Raw genomic sequence first — 12,454 nt, 5'->3', positions numbered from 1 at the left:
CTTCTCTTAGATTTAAATGTTTTGGTTTCAACAAGAAAGCACTGTTGTTCTGTATGGCTTTACTCGTTTAGGTCATAAATTCACAGTAAAGATTTCTATCAACAGCACCAGTTAGTAGAAAACAACCTAAAGCAGAACTTCCAATATAGATAACTTCTGCAAGGAGGAAAAAACAACAGAAGACAAGCTGAGGTATAAATTTCATCATAGTACTTTATAACAGAGCCAGTGTTTCTGTAAACTTCTGTCCCAAACTCTTGATAGCACTTTAATTTAAACTCAGAATTAAATATTCTTCTTGCAGCTCAGCTCTAACCAACCATACTCATGCCATGCCTTACATCAGTGAGCCTCACATATTACCATAGTTTTTGAATTGGTTTCCTAGTGGTCTCACAAACATTTCTCATCACTAATTTTATTTATTTATTTAAGCGTTAACAGTCAGACCTATTAACAATACTAGAATATTATGGTCTAAAGCATAGGTGTTCTACCTTTTGATATGTCTGGACTACATTGAGTGAAGAGAAATTGTCCTGGGCCACATATAAAATATACAATGCAATTAATGAATGTAAGTAACAAAACTTACTTTCTAATGTTCTTCTACTGAAGAAGCCCATTTCTCATGTTTCTCCTAAAAATGTTTCTGCACAGCTTAGTAGCTGTATGTTTAGAGACAGCATCTTCAAGGGCTATGGACTGAAGTTTTTATATGAATAGTGCTGCATTTTTTGCCTAAAGTGGGGAAGTAGATGTTCAGTCTGCTTTATTTGGAGGACATTTTACCTTTCTTTGCCTACTGGAGAGGTGTTTATATGTAGATAACACTGCACCAAGAGCAGATAATAACAGCTGTTGTTCAAATCAATCAGTTATGTGTATTTTAGGTAGGAAAAAATGTACAAGGTTCAGATGTGCTGTAGCTCAGATATGGTCATAATCATTAATTCATCACAATTCAATTTTTATTATAAATGGAACAAGAAACTTCCTGAGCAAGGATACATGACAAAACACTTGTGGTTTAAAATTGCATCAGTCCAGAACTCCAAACAAACCTGAGTAATTTAATCCTAGCATGGAAACTGAATGCTTGATGCACTGAAATTTGCGTCGTGCTCTGTGTAAGCACTGCAGTATAAAATGTCAGGTAAGAGCATCTGGAAAACTACAAGCTGCTTCTACCAGCTTCACAATCCCAATCTGTATTTCTGTAGATTGGAACAATTTATATTAGTTTACCCATCAGAAAGCTTGCCTCTACATTTTTTTCCCCAGACTATTCTTTTAATTCTTTAATTCTTTTAATACTCATGCACTTAAACTCATGTACAATTAAAGCACATTGATGACTTTTGCTTTTGTCTTTGCACAGCATAAAATCCAGCTCATTCTGGCAAAAAGCAGTTAATTCACCTTGAAAATATTTGCAGATCTTCAAGCAAAAACAAAAGTTGCTGTGTTTGACAGAAGAAGTTATTCAAAGTCAAATTCTGCTCTTGGTTTTTATGCTGAAGATTTACAGATTGATGTACAGGTACTCATTTGGAAAATTAATAAGGAAAACTGACCTATTACATGATTGGGTATTACAATATATATACAACATATACAAAAAAGAGATGTTTTTTTAAAAAAATAAAAATCACAAGATTGTTTTCTAAGGTAACCAAACTTACTGAACAAGGCATGGCTAAAAAAGAAGACAAAACTAGGATGACTGTGGGCATTTAAAATGTCTATTATCGTTTAAGATAATATTAGAAAACTCTACTTCATAATTCACAGTTATTTAAGTCATATTAATGTTGAAGCTATGAGAGGATACTGAAAGTTGGTGGGTTGTTTGATTTTTTTTTTTGGTCAGAAATTCTCCCTCATAAATACGTAACCAAGGAAACCAAATAAAGGAATAGTAGTTTTTAAAAATATGTTTTGTGTTCAGTTCCTCTTCCTCTTGAGTTCATTAAGATAGATAGCAAAACAAACAGGTACTCCTGCCATTCTGACTTACAATTACAATAACCAGTAAGAAGAATTACAAAGTGGAAAGCAATTAGCAGTTATTATAAGAATTTAAAACATATGACAGGAATCTTTTCACATTTCATGAAGGCAGAACGATTTCCTTCCTACTAATGCTGATTGCCAGATTTCCTCAGAATTTCATTTGTTTCAACTGATGAAAGCCCAGGGGTTCCAGCCGCTGGTCTCCCACATTCCCCAAAAGAAGGTCACATGGGATGATATGTAATTCTCTCTTTACACAATTCATTCCTACTGCCTGCTGCCGTGTCATTTCCAAGAACTCTGCCTTTTTGTGTATCTGAGAAACAAAAATTAGCAGAAGTGACTGAGGGAATTAGAAGTTATTAGAAAGAGCAGTAACAGATTCATATTCGGCCTCTGCTACAGTTAGAAACCTAGAACCCCCAGTTGGAAGGGACCCAAAAGGATCATCAGTTCAACTCCTGGCTCCACAAGGTATTAACCAAAAATCAAGCAATATTTCTGAGAGCACTGTCCAGATGGTTCTTGAACTCTGTCAGTATTGGTGCCATTGCTCTGAGGAGCCTATTCCAGAACCTCACCATCCTCATGGTGAAGAGACTTCTTTCAATGTTCAGCAAGTTCCATGCTGTTCCCTTGGGTCCCAACATCGTCAGCAGTACCCCTCCTTACTTTTAGGGCACACTCCTATAAAGTACTCTGAAAGTTGGGCAAAACAGACTGTTTATTTCTTGGTATTTCTTAGTGGGAATGTATATTTGTATTATCTCCCTTTTAAAGCTTCAGACAGGTCAAGTTTCATCTCCAGATATGGAGAGCTTTTTTTTTGAGGGTTGCCTGCAGTGCTGGTTTAGTGCAAAATTAGGGGGTGGTGACAGAACTAAGATGAGCCAATTTAGTGTTCACTGTTTAACACCCACAGAATAGGTGAGCAAGTATTTCCTGACCAAGCAGTTGAGATATCAACATATGCTATGATCCTAGTTGCTCCTCTGTTACTTCTAGTACCTTAATGGCAGCGAAGTAGTTTCCCCATGAGCCTGGCCAAGTTGACCATAACTGCAGCTTAAGAGCACTCCACAAGACTAATATAAACTTGTCTTTTCATATCATACTACGTTGTGCAGCTAGTACTACTTTTATTTTACAGATAAACACTTGAAACATAGAGACCCAGCTTAGATGGAATGTTGTTTCAAATGCCATCTTATTTTGGACAGCTGCTTCAGCTCTGGTATTTCTGACCTTTGTGGTACTTAATTATATTCAATCCACAGTAAGTGGGAGAAGGGGCTATGAGGTGACAGGACACAAAATGAGATTCCCTGAAATGCAATAATAGCATAGGAAGGATCAGAAACTTTGGATTCCATCTAGACTCCCTAAAAGCATACTGTCACAAGACACAGGCTGCTTATTTGCACATTTCCCCACCTGCCCAATGTCATTCTCATCTTCCCCAAGTCCTATCCAGCAAGCTACAAGTCCATCACGATCACCACTCTTCAACAATCTCAACCTCATTTGGATTTTCATAGCAACCAACCCTAAAATTTTGTCCAGGAACCCATCCAAGTTCTAACCTGCTCAAAAAGCCAAAGCCTTTTCTCCCTCTTGAAACTCAGCTCAAAGGACAGCAGTTTGTAACCCAGCATTTCAGTTAAGATGCTTGCTCAGAGCAAAAAGCTTTTTATCTAAACCCCAGGTGCATCATAGTGGTTCAGTGCTGTGTGGACACTAAGAACAGAAACAATATACCCCAAATTCCACTTTTTCAGTCACCACTTCTATAACTCTTGCCAGTGGCTAAGTGCAAATGTTGGATAAGTCTGGCTTGACCCTGTCTTCTTAGATGTGGCAACACTCCCACTGATGAAAGCAATCTGCGCCCTCGGGGACCTTTGGCCAAGGGAAGGCTTGGATGGAAAGCTGTGCCTGGAGGTACCCTCAGACACGGTGCCACACAGCACCACTGATACTGCTTCAGACCCAAGACATCCTGAGGATAAGGAAAACGTGAGGCTACACTGGAAAAGAAAGTAAAGCAGCTGTTATGGCCGGTGCACCTAAAAAGAAATCTTACATTCAAAGCCTGAAATTTGATAAATTTGTATTAACAGTTTAATTTGTAAGCATAAAATAGACTATTACCGTAAAAAAAGTTGAAGGTACATGGCCTCTACAAGTAAATGCATTGCTCCACCATAGAGAGCTTGCAGAAAATATACGCAGCATACAGGAAGACACTGGGACATAAGTAGACAATTGAGCACTGAAGCTTTAATAAACATTAGCTCTGCTTTAAACTTTTCCTCATAATTTCTTTCACATGACTACCCTACTGTTCCCACATTAGAGGTGTCTAAGTAATTCAGTTCTTGGTGAAGTATAAACTCACGTTAAAAGCTCTCAGCTGAGGTAGGCCTCAGCAAGAGAAAAAATGTGGAAAAAAAAAAGGCGATATGACAGCTTATGTATGGAAAAGTTTCAAGTTATCTGTTCCAGACAGACCAGTCAATTCGTGCTACTATCATCCTTACTAGCATATGAAAAATGTGACCACAGCAAAAAAATTAATCTATGTCAGCAGAAGCCTTGAGTGGGGCCTGTATCCATTGGTCAACTCCACATTTAAAATCAGTGCAATTATTTGAAAAATATTCAAATAGAAAGTACCACAAAGGTCTTGAAGTTTGATCTAGATGTGAGATTCGGCTATTATAAATTAGCATTAGGCCTCTGGTAATAATACTTCCATGCAATCAGTATTCAGCCTGACTCCTGGAGAAGGGAATAAGAAAAATATAACCATAAAGCCAGAGAGAAAATTGAAAAATCCTACAGAGATTAAAATCAGGTTCAAAGTAGAATTAAAAGTGGAACAAGCAAATGTATTTTGATTCCAATTATATCTGTTTTTATTGTTACCATTGTTTTTAGTCCTGGATACAAATTGCTTCCTTCTCTAAAGAGGATTTAAAAGCTCTTGCATCTTTTTTTCCTCGGAAGCTGAGAAGCTGTGATGTATCAGTCATCAATTATCATTTCAGAACATGCTCATGTCAACAACCTGGATGTCCTGCTTCTCCAATGCAACTGAACACAGCAGGCACCTTGGAATTGAAGTACAAGAGATATGGATGACTGAATAGATTATTTTTTTATATCGATAGTATATAAATATCTATTTCTGAAATGTATCAATATTAATAATTTAAAATGGCAAAGGAAATGTAAGAACTCAAAAGTGAATCCAATTTCACTGAAGTGACTATAAATACTAACATTTTAGTATGTCCAGCATTATTTATGAAATAGGAAGATGATTTATTACTAGGCATTTCTACAGCAATGGTTAGATTAAGGAATAGCTAATAATGAGTTTGCTGCTATTTTAGAACATGCCTCCATAGAATCTGATTGTGTTATGCCTTAAGAAAAAAAAGTTCTGCCTATAGTTATAGTATCAAAGTGCTATCTCCACACACGTCATATTTTATAAAGGTTTCTGGAAACTTATGATCCATAGGAATACGTAAGTGTACTGTGTTTTACCTATGAATTTGTTTAATGTCTGTGTGTCTCAAAAGCTTTTTATACAAAGGAGCAGAGAAGATAGCAAATTCTTTTCCTCCTGTTTCTAGAGAGCAAGTTCAAAGTACGTGTTTGAGAATAGAATAGACATATAAATTAAGCAGCCACAGAATGTGTTAACATTTCTTTTGCGGACTCTGTTTTTAATGGAAGAGTTCAAGTACTGAGGACAGACAGGATGGCTCCTAGCATCGTGTGATGCGGTAAAGGTAGCTGCTAGACCACCTTTCAAAATGAAAGTGCACAGGTAGTACCATGGAACCAAGTGCCTACACTAGTAGGGGTAACACTTTGTCTCTCAGAGAGGTGATATGAGTTAGATATAGAAGTGCCACAACTTTGCTCTCCAAGCTTTGTATTAAGTATCACTTGTCTACACAGATACGAGCTGCACTGTCACAGAGATGAACAGGATACACTCCAGGCTGATCCAAAGTGTCACTCTTTGGTCACTGATTTCTGAAGAGCATGTGTACAATACAGGGGATCTTGTATGACTGAGATTTTACTCACACACCAAGAAGGTTACTATCTTCCACAGAATAGGTCTTGATTTTGTTCACATAGCTTAAGCTCTGCCAATGACCCCGCTGAAAACCCAACTAAGACAACGTGTAGTTCCAGAAATCTGAAATATTGAATAAAACTACATCCCTGCTTTGTCCCTGGAGACTTTCAAGGTGAGGCTGGATCAGGGCCTGAGCAACCTGATCTAGCTGTGGTGTCCCTGTTCACTGCAGGGGAGTTAGACTAGATGGCCTTCAGAGGTTCTTTCAACTCTAAGGATTCTATGACTCTATGATAAAAACTTCCTTCTTTGCTAACTACTTTAGTTAAAGTCCTTGAACAGACTAGCATCTTATTTTCTGCTTTTCCAAAACACAAACACCAGAACTGGAACAAAAAGAGGTATAGTACTTATTTCTTACTCATAACTAGTAGACAACAGTATCTGAATAGCAATATATTTGTAGTTTATAGAAAAAAAACAAACACCAAACATGAAGTTCCTCTTCAGGAAATTTCTATCAATGCCAAATAAAGTTTTGCTTAAGTAAGCAGTTCCAGTTTGAGCTTGTGTAAGCAACTCAGAAAGCTATTCAGCCTGATGAGAGGGCATTAGAGATGCATCTTATAGGGACTGCTTATTATTGCTACAGTTATTCAACAACTGAATACGCAGTGCATGATCAGGGGCATGCATCACAATGATTTATTAAGAAAGAAAATAATGCTTTGTTTAGTGTTCAGAATTTCCTCTTTCATTCATCTTTCACTTTTGATCAGATAGATTTATTACCAAAGTATTCAAAAAAACTTGCATCTACTTCACCATTAAAGATTGCTTCATGTTCTTTCCCTCCTGTTAGGGTGCTTACTTTCCTTAGGAAGTCACCACAGATGTCCCACTGGTTAATAATGCCTATGGTTGGGGCTAGAGGAATCCTACTGCTCCTACACAGGTTTCAATTTCAACTCTTTTTTAAAAAACATCAGTCAAACTGGCTTCCAAAACTTTCAAAGAGAAAAACACTCCCCATGTGGAGCAAAAAAGCCTCCCAGAATAAACACTTACCAGAAATGTACGCATTGGCATAGACTTACTATTTAAGCACTGAAAGCAACTGGATCCAGCAAAAAGAAAACAAAGTGGAGTTTGTACCTTCTTATCCTTCTGCTCAGAATCCTTTCTTTCCACGTTGCCATTCTCGGACTACGTGGACAACATATTACATAGCCCCCACAGAAGGGACCATCCTTTGTACAGTCTGTTCACGACTATGGGGAATGCCATATAGAGCAAGTTTGTGGGTAGCTGTCCTCTCTTCCCTTTGCTCCTGTCTCTAGCCTCTCTCTTCTCATGTGATTTCTCAATAAAATGAGAAAGCCTCAAATGAAAAAAGATACCTCAGTGTATTCCTGAGGAATAACAAAGTGAAGCTGAATGGTCCTTTCCCATCCTGTCACCTAAGAGTTAACGAGCCGAATCTCCAGTTTGTTCTCAGTTCAAGAGCTGTGGAAGTTTAACACAGGCTTACATATTTTCTCTCTTTTTCTTTTCCCCTCTACCTTTTTCTTCCTCTCCAAATCCTCCTTTAACAGCTAGCAAAATAAGCAAATAAATAGAATTCCTATCTCTGTTTTTCTAGAGCAATGTAAGGAAGTGGGATCAGGAGGCCAAGATCCCTTTGATATGACATGAACCTGGCATACAGGAGAAACTTGCAAATTGCACTGCTGCAGCCATAGATAAACTCACTCAATGACAGAGATCTCTGCACAATCTGAAAGATTTTGACCTTAAGGTCCAGTAACTTTCTATCATGGACAGAAACAGTTGGACATATCCATAACATTTCCTGAGATATCAAGGAGATATCTTCTCCATCTCTACGTTTAATCTTGAGTAAAGCTGGTAGGAACAGATGCTAGAATAAAAACATAATTTACAGCTCACTGCTGCAGTGCACCACGTGAGCATCTGCTTCTGGCACACACAACAACACTGATGAGCTGAAGATGGCGATGCCTTTTCCATAGGTCTTCCCCAAGAGTTCCAGCACACACACACAGTTCTCTTCCTGACCAAAACTCTTCTTCGTGCCCCTGATGTTAAATGTTCACAAATCAAAGAAGGGTGCATTACCTCAAAGGGTGTCTGTTGCAGCTGAGAAGGAAGCCATCCTACACTGAAGTACACAGCTGTGTTAAACAAAAGTTTCAGCATCTTCTAATTGAATACACTCATGAACATGCAGCAACTCACGCTAAACCAACATTGAACCATGCTTGTTAGCAATAACTGTTTGCTTCTGCAAGGTTATCACCTCCCAGTGCACTCCAGTAAAATTCTTAATTGAATATTTTCACTATAGTAACTTAAGGAACAACAGTAGCTCACTAGGGTGAAAAAGAAATTATGGTAGCTCATCAACAAAAAGGAAGAGACCTTTTCAGGAATTAACAGCTGACAGGTAATGCTGATAATCCTAGACTACTGCCTCCAGCTATGAGCCTTAAAGAGTAATCTACTGCCTATAAAATTTCCTAAGGCATTATTAACAGGGATTTTGGGTTTTATAATTAAAGTTGTTGGGGTTTTTTTCTAAAAAGGACATTTTAACATTTCTTCCTGCACTTCTGTTACCCTCCAGAATCTTAGGGGTATAAGTACATATGAATACCTATAAGGTGAAATGACACACTTTATTACAAAAAGAAAAGCAAAACCAGTAAGATATCCTTAGATTAAATGAACAATTGAGAAATAAAAGCTTCTGAGGGAAAAAAATGTATATATACATGGAGAAAAAAGATTATTATTTTTCTGCTTGAAGGGAAAAACAGCTATGTGCAAACATTGCAGCTGCTAACTAGACATTTCCCAACTATTAACATGTAACTCCATTGCCACCCCAATGATCTCTTTTCTATTAGTTGGGCTGAAGCCTGGACAAGAGATGAACAATCATCTGAGACTCTAAAGACATTGTACGAAAGTGTACAATTTAAAAATGTGTACACACTCTATCTGCATATGCTTTGACTATCAGAAAGTACCTACCTGTCTAGGATGCTGAAATCATATGTTAATCTATATGAGCTTTAGAGTCATAACAAGAAGTATTAAGACAACATAACAGTAAATGTAAAACAAATGCCACCTATTAAACAAATTATTACTCTTCAAACATAAGGAAAGTCTTTTTTTTTTTTTTTTAAACAGAGCCTTTGAAGGCTACTAACATTTTGAACAATTTTATTTTTAATTTACCTACCATTATTATTGCAGCTCAAATCTAATCACAAGAAAAAAAAATGGCAGGTTGCATTCTACAAAAATTTCTCTCTTTATTTTTCCCCTCTGTCGTCAACACAGGTAGCACAAGCTGTTCTTTCCTGCTGCATTCTCTGATGGTCTTCTGAGCAAGCAAAAGGCATCTACTCAAGAATTCAATTTTTTCCCCCATTATTGCATACTCATAAAAATGGAACTGACAGGACAGCAGCTTATTGATGTGCAAGTCAGATCCCAATCGCACATACTGAGTGGTTTCCAGAAACCCACAAATGAAATCTCACCTTACTGTCATGGGGGGCTGCTTTGGGATTTTTTTGCTTCATTAGGGAGAGGGGAAGAGTTGCAGAAACAATCACACAGCAGTCTCCTTGTCTACATCGCAATAACACTGATAAAAACTAGAACCGTGAATACACACAGCAGGGACGGCAAGTTCTGGGTCTTTAACTACTTTAAAGCACGTCTAAATTTTGATGAGGCTCAGCCTGTAGACACTTCAGCTTACGTGCAGTTTCGTCCCTGTGCGCATTCCATCAAACCCAAACCAAGGCACCAGGATAGCCGTGCCCGCTGTGCCAGCAGCCGACACGAGGCTCAAGACGTGAAAGAAGGCAGCTGTCCCCTCCCGGCACCTACCGGCTCCGGCTGGCCCAGTTCTGCCACCAGCGAGCCGCCAAGCAGCAGAATTTTCACAGGCAGTGTTCCGCGTCTCCTCAAATTGCCCTCTCCCTGTTATTAAATCATTTAAATTAATTGGCTGTTTTAGCACAACTTCGGAGACAACAACGAGCCTCCCGCGAGCAGGAGAGCGGCTCCTGACGCCTCTGCCGTTTGGCAGCAGAGGAAACGAAGCAAAGCGTCGCTGCTGTTAGCAGCCGGTGAGGAACTTCGCCTCCCCCGAGCTCGGCGACGCGCAGCATCCGAACTGAGCCGTTATGGAAGGGACGGTGACAGCACAGCCCTTATCGAACCGAACAGCGAGATCTCGTGATCGGAAGGAAAAACTTGGGGCGCGGGTCGCATCACCTACGGGCAACCGCAGCCCCCCGCCCGTTCCTCCCGCGGACCCCCCCGCCTCTCCACGACCTCCCGGATCCCCTCAACGCCGCAACTCCGCGCTGACGGCGTCGGACGCCTCCCCGGAGCCGCGAGCCGGGCCGAAGACAACCAGAGAGAAGTTGCGGAGCCGAGAGGGGAGCCGGGCCCGTCTCGCCCGACCCCTCACGGGGGGGACCGGGCAGACCCGGCCGCCCCTCCCTTATCCCCGCCGCCCGCGCGGCCCCGGCCCCGCGCCCCGCTCTGCGGCCAACTTACTTGCGGGCAGCGGCACGCGCCCCCCTCACACGGCCCCCGGCCGCGCGCTCTCCTTCCCGCCCGGCGAACGCGGCGCGCGAGCGCAGCCCCGGCGCTGCGGCCGCTGCCGAGCGCGTTCGGACATGCTCAGTCCCCGAGCCGTCTCCTCGCGGAACCTACCAAAAAGGGGGGGGCGGGAGTGGGGGGGGGGGAGCCGCGAGAAATAGGGGGCAGAGCTGGATGCTACCAAGAGGATGAGCTAAAAATAGGCGCCACAGAAAAGAACAGCTGGAGCTTAAAGAGGCAGAGGCGGCCTCTCTGGCGGGGCGGAGAGCGGCGTCCCGATGCGCGGAACCCCCTCGCGGTGTGGGACGCCCCGCGGTGCCTGGAGAGCCGCGCTGAGGCCGGGCCGTGGGGTAGCGCCATCCCCGACCCGCTCTCGCTCGTGCCCGCTTACAGCCGCGGCTCGGCTCTGGCGCCGCGCAGCCCCGGGGGGCTCTCGGGAGGCTCAGCTCAGCGCCCGCCCGGCCCGGCATGCCCTAGCGCCGCAACGCCCGCCAGGCGGCGGCTTCGGACGTCGGGTCTGGAGAGTGCGGGAGAAAGTACGAGTCTGCTTTCTTGCCGTGTTTCTCAAGGTCTCCATCCCGTTCGGTTTTGTGAATGGGGCTGCGGCTCACGCTGGCTCTGTAGTGAAACGCGGAGGGCCCGGTAAGAATGTGGCAGCCCTAAGGAGCCTGCAAGGCGGCTCCTTAAATATCTTTTGGGTTTTTTTTACACTGGGAGATGTATGTGTAAGAGAGAAGTCATCATCACACTCACACACCACTGTGTTTCGAACCTGAACGCTATGTAGAATTGTTAGAGATTGAAAGCCCTGCAAGTATTTGTGAATGGAAGTACCTGATGTGCTTGAGCTGCTGCAGTTTGATTCACTGCCTTCCTGAAGACCAGTGAGAATAAACACGAGACCGCATTGTTTTACATTTATAAACATACTATAAAGCCTAAAACTATAACACTCCAGCAAGAGTTCAGAATTCTGCTGAATTCTGCTTTTTTTTTTTTTTTTAATGCAGAAAATTGCTGCTCCACAAAAATTATCTTTACAGTATTGGAACTAAAGCAGGTTTCACTCAAGAAAGACTACTGTGCAATGTCTGCACAATGATAACTTGCACACTGACAACGTCACTTACAATAATACACACAACCATGTTAAAAACTGCAATTTATTTCCCTAAACATGAGAGCACAAGAAGTTCATCTTATTCTAAAATATTTCAGAGAGCTCTCACGCAGCCTTGAACTGAAGTACTGCAAAAAGAAAAAGCTCAGTTACGTGTAGGTGAGCATAATTGCAAAAGGAAACGTTACCCATCAGAAGTGTCAAATACAGGGACAGTGAGGAAGCAATCTTCTACACAGATTGACATACAATGGGGTGGATTATTATACAAGATTACGTAGGCAGCTCTGCTGTAGCACTTTAAGAAACAAAAGATGATGTCATGAAGATTGTAGTATTAAAAAGGGAATGAATCATGTTCACTAATTGTCTCTGCATTCTGTGTTCTCATTCAGCAATGAGATGCACATTTTATTCTTTAGTCCCTGTCTAACTGCATCCTTTGCACTATACTGTAAAATATTGTAATCTATGCAGCACACATAACTGTTTAAAGTGATGAAAACACTATGGATATTATGTAATTCTTTAGCCCGGAGCTATTGATCTTGAGACAGACAGCA

The 12,454-nt window shown here is 41.3% G+C and overlaps 1 protein-coding gene across 4 annotated transcripts in view; it reads right to left on the bottom strand.

Annotated features, from left to right (window-relative positions):
- The window catches only part of OXR1 (oxidation resistance 1), a 247,470-nt gene extending 236,590 nt beyond the window's left edge, over positions 1-10,880 (bottom strand). The window contains exon 1 of one of the 4 annotated variants that reach the window (XM_085221565.1): positions 10,727-10,880. The gene's annotated coding sequence lies outside the window, so the exon portion shown is untranslated. The remainder of the gene's footprint in view (positions 1-10,726) is intronic. The other 3 variants (XM_085221569.1, XM_085221566.1, XM_085221562.1) reach the window with 3 other exon arrangements.
- Positions 10,881-12,454: the final 1,574 nt, after the last annotated feature.

The sequence above is a fragment of the Meleagris gallopavo genome, chromosome 3 (genome assembly GCF_905368555.1).
Source record: "Meleagris gallopavo chromosome 3, MGAL_WU_HG_1.1, whole genome shotgun sequence".
Lineage (NCBI taxonomy): Eukaryota > Metazoa > Chordata > Aves > Galliformes > Phasianidae > Meleagris > Meleagris gallopavo.
This window is presented reverse-complemented; position numbering and strand designations above follow the sequence as displayed.